This window comes from Berghia stephanieae, chromosome 3, assembly GCF_034508935.2.
Source record: "Berghia stephanieae isolate SIO BIC M18660-M18661 chromosome 3, UCSD_Bste_1.3, whole genome shotgun sequence".
Lineage (NCBI taxonomy): Eukaryota > Metazoa > Mollusca > Gastropoda > Nudibranchia > Aeolidiidae > Berghia > Berghia stephanieae.
In genome coordinates, this window is record NC_088362.1 from 102251264 (window position 1) to 102256263 (window position 5000).

The following is a 5000-nucleotide window of genomic DNA, read 5'->3' on the forward strand; positions in this document are numbered from 1 at the left end:
TCCCGATAGCTCAGTTGGTAGATCACTCGTTTCACACGGAAAGGAACCCAAATCGATTCCGATGAAGTCGAGATTGTTTTCTTATCCCCCTGTCCACCCAGCAGTGGTTGGGTAGCTGAGCCCGCTAGATCTGGCGGGGAGTACTTTGCCATAGACTAGCGTCCTATCAAAAGAGTATCAAGCTCTTGCTATAAGGAGTGAGATTAGCGGAAGAGTAGCGTCCCTTGATTGCACGTCACCTTACAGAGAGAACGTCAACTTAAAGATCGCTGAGAAACTATTTAACTAACCTCGCGGTTTCACAGGAAGCGAGGACGAGAGACGCATGCGCAAAACCATATTGACGTTCTCTCTCTAATAACTTCTCCGCCGGTGACGTCCAATCCAGGGACGCTACTCTTCCGCTAATCTCATTCCCTATTGTCCATTTCACACTAAAGAAACTTGGAAAAAGTCCGGCTCTGTGGGCCTATGGCTGTGAATGGCTACCTTTATTTTGGTTTTAATTTATGTTGTTGTTGTGTGAAAATGAGTTTCTTGCCAAAACATTTCCATATTAGGCATTTTGTATTTTCCTTTTAATTTTGAGGCTTTTATATTCAGTCTAATTCAATATTTAAAATGTCAAAGGAAAGTAGAGATATAAGTTGATGTTTGGAAGGAGAAAAAGATAGAATTTCAAAAGGCAGTGCCGAAGATGGGCGGAGAGTAGGTGGTCAAGAGGTCACCGAGTGGGAGGACGGGCTTTCTGACCGATCGCCTCAAAACTGGATTGCTTCCGGTTGAACCAGGTGCCAAAAATATCTTAAGTTAAAAGTTACGTAAATTGTAAGATTTAGATGTATTGTTATTGTAAATTTAAGAAGCGATGCCCTTTGTCTTTAACACGGCAAATGAAACTAACTCAAGTATCGTACATTTTTACCTTAAGAGAAATTTTTAACATCAACCCCCCCCCCCCCCCCCCCCCCCCCAACCCCTTCCCCGAAATAATATTTTTTTTAGATTGTGGGTCATAGTTTAGTGTACCGAAAATATCGTGTAAACTTTGGAGAAAAAGATTTGTAGAAATTCTAATTTTGTAGCTAGATTCCCCAAATAGAGGAAAAACTATGGCACAATGTGCTGTAATATTAAAAAAACGAATAAGGGCGGGGGGAGGGGGGTGATTTCATAAGTTTTATCTACAGTAAAAAAGGGATTTCAAATCTTCACTTTACAGCCGATTGGTTGTTATGTCCAAAGTCTTTATGTCCAAGTCTTATTGTTCTAAAGACCAACTCGAACACTGTTGGTTAAGCTCGCATGTCACCTTTATTAGGAAATGTGAACAAATCTATCGGAATAAAAAGTAAGGTTGCGTAAAGCGTAATTCACATTGTCTTTGCCAGTTGAATTGACTTCTTATTTCTTGTCTGCGCAGCAAAAGGAGTCTGGGGAGATATGTTATACAACAAAAAATCGTGTAAATTTGGGTTAAAGGGATTTTCAGAAATTCTCAATAGTATCTATATTCCCCTTATATCAGATATACCATTGCACGGAACATTATATACATTATACTATAAAAAGCGTATAAGGAGGTGGAGATTTCATAACTTACGAGTTATAGCGAGTGCGCAAAGAGGTTCATATTATGAATTTTATATACCGTAAAAAATAAAGGATTTCGAATCTACAATGTTATAGCCGAGTGGCTGTTGTATCCAAAGTCTTTATATCCGAGTCTTATTGTTCTAAAGACCAACACGAACACTGTTGATTAAGCTCGCATGTCACTTTTATTTGGTAATGGGAACAAATCTATCGAAATATAAATCAGGCTTATGCGAAGCGTAATTCACATTGTCTTTGCCAGTTAAATATCGACTTCTTATTTCTTGTCTGTGCAGCAAAAGGCGTCCGAGGAGATACGTTATACAACAAAAAATCGTGTAAATTTGGGTTAAAGGAATTTTCAGAAATTCTCAATAGGATCTATATTCCCCTAATATCAGATATACCATAGCACGGAACATTGTATACATTATACTATAAAAAGCAAATAAGGGGTGGAAATGTCATAACTAATGCGTTATAGCGAGTACGCAAATAGCTTCATATTATGAGTTTTATATACCGTAAAAAATAAACGATTTCAAATCTTCACTGTTATAATCGAGTTGCTGTTATATCCAAAGTCTTTATATCCGAGCCTTATTGTTCTAAATACCAACACAAACACTATTGATTAAGCTCGCATGTCACTTTTATTTGGAAATGGGAAAAATCTATCGAAATAAAAAGCAGGTTTACGCGAAGCGTATTTCACATTGTAATGCCAGTTATAATAATAATAATAATAATAATAATCTTTATTGTCCAAATTAAAGGCAATTCATGTGAGGTAAACAATGCTCAGTTTGGTTCATGGTATGAACATCAACACATTTACAAATACAGACACAGCCATACACGAACATACACGCTTGCATACACGCTTTATATATCGACCTCTTATTTCTTGTCGTGGCAGCATAAGGTGTCTGAGGAGATCAGTTTTACAACACCAACATGATTATGCATGTTATGGAAAAGCAGAAGGAAGATTATGACCTTTATAAATTCCTTGTTTTATCCATAATCTTACTATATATTTGGAAATTAGATATTTTTAACTTTCAGCCTCCGAGACCACTGGACCTATCGTTTCAGATTTTGCATGGTGTTTACAATACTCTTCAACAGTCGTAACGTCACTTCCTTCCTTATGACGCATGGTAACTTAGTAACACTGGCTCTAAACTATCGGAACAGTGGCGGACGCCCTTATGAAATATTTCTCCGACGAGCATAAAAGCGTATCCAGAGGGAAAAAAACATATCATAAATCTGATCATGTTTTGACTTTTACACATTCTGATCACAAGACATATGAAAAGCCAGCATGAAGAATAAAAAGTACAGATTTTCTTTGTTTAGAACCACAATGGCCGCCGTTGCTGGGCGACGTGACATCAGACTATTGAATCCAATTGACATGTTTACAAGTATTATTAGATTCATTAGACATCGTGGTGATTTTATCGAAAAATCAAATTTGTTCCGCTCGTCAAATCCCAGCATGCGAAAACAGAACCGTCATTTTTAGCACGTGGGTTGTGTGTCAACCTTCCGGTTAGCGAGTATGACATTGGGGTGGGAGTACTTGCATTAAATCGATACCAGTTAGTGATTCTTCTAATTGTTTTGAGTACAATTAATTTCTTCAAAATCTACATTAACCATTTTCCGCTCTTAAAGAATTCTACAATATGGGAGCGAAATGATTAGATGCAGAATATATCTCTTCGTTCCCGAATAACAAGATCCGTGTAGTTCTCTTACAAAGTGGAAAAGTGTAATGTCTATTAAGACAATAGAAAGTGAGTTCAAATTTAATTCAACACTTGAATCATAAATTTTGAGCTGATCGACTGACGAATCATCGTGTTCATTGAACGGAGAGCTATGCTTGTATTGTAATATTGGTTGTGAGGTTCGGACAACAGGCTTTGTTGAAAACAAAAGTTACAAGAAATGTCTAGACCAATTTGTTTCTTATTCAAAAAGAGCACTTAGCACAATAAAATAAGTTATATTGGGTAGGTTTTGGGAGTAGAGTAGTAAGACAGGCACCAGTTTTAACGACTGTCACCATAGACTATTAAGATTAGTAAATTGATAATGAGTGACCAACCGCTTTCATTCTATTATATGTCTGTGAATTAAATTTTTAAAATTATAAAATGTTTAATAGAAACTGTTTAAACTACGACGTTCGCTGCTGCTACGTTCACTAATGTCTGTGAGGCTTCAATTTTTTAAAAAGATCTTATAAGTTAAGACTAACAGTAAATTTTGAATACAGGAATCACTACGGTGTAATACCGCATTAAAACCAAGGATCGAATATCGTTCTTAACTGACGTTATCTAGAAAAAATAACTCATTATCATCAAAAAACAACTTATGATCATCAAACTTTGGCCAGAAAACTCGTCCTTCAAATATCGATCGATTTAAATTACCCTCACCTCTGTCAAAAACTCTAAAACCTGGGACCTCGCGAGGTGTGTGAGCAAGTAAATGATGAGAGAACTAGTGAGGGAGTGTGTGTGAGTACATGATAGAATGAGTGAGTGCGCGTGCGAGTGAAAGACGAGAAAACAAGTGAGTGAATGAGTACGTAATAGAATGAGGGGGGGGGGATGAGTGAATGATAAAAGTAGAATGATTTTCATAAGAATATTAAGAGAATTAATATAGCAATGTGAAGCACACTGACTACAGTGAACACTCGGATATGAACTATATAACATGTTGATATTAATTTAAGATATTTAAATTTAAGGGGCGGTTTGGGTCTAATTATTAGGAAAGTCCTTCGAAAAATTGATTTTGAGATTTTGGTGGAAAATGATATTTTATTATCCGAGAAATAATATAATTGAAGTCCAAATTAGTAAAGTAGACTATAAAGGCACAAAAAACACATTCGAAAATGGTACAGATAGTGAGAAAGTGTGAAAAACGGGAAGTTATTTTGCTATTTTCTCAAAATGTCATATTTCTAAGGGTATGGGATACTGTGTCAAACGTTTCTCAGAATCTATTCAATGAAATTGTCTGAAAATTTCCACAGTTATCACAGAGATAATGTATTGTGTCACCATAGAGAGATTTTTTTAACATCAATTTTGTCATAACATTTTGATTCTCAACTTTGTAATGTTCTAATAAAAATTCCATAAGCTAAAGCCGTAAAATCTCTCTATGGTGACACACTGTGGTACAATGTTGACAAGAGGGAAGAATATGGAGATCATTCCTTCATTAGTTTTTGTGGAAAGTTTGCCACAAGAATGTTATATTTTTTGATGTCAGACCCCCAAATTCGGCCGCAAAATGGGCATCAACACAGATAATTAAAATTTTTCACCATAAATGTTGTTTTTTAACCTATAATGACGATATAGAAT

At 36.0% G+C, this 5000-nt stretch overlaps 1 long non-coding RNA gene across 4 annotated transcripts in view; it reads right to left on the minus strand.

Moving 5' to 3' along the window:
• The window catches only part of LOC144969719 (uncharacterized), a 7696-nt gene that overhangs the window by 388 nt on the left and 2308 nt on the right, over positions 1 to 5000 (minus strand). Inside the window, exon 3 of one of the 4 annotated variants that reach the window (XR_013644811.1) lies at positions 1296 to 1433. The exons of 1 other annotated variant lie outside the window; for it this stretch is intronic. This is a non-coding gene — a long non-coding RNA (uncharacterized LOC144969719). Of the gene's footprint in view, positions 1 to 1295; positions 1434 to 1762; positions 1903 to 2362; positions 2526 to 5000 lie in introns of those variants that run through there. 2 more of the 4 variants (XR_013644810.1, XR_013644812.1) reach the window with 2 other exon arrangements.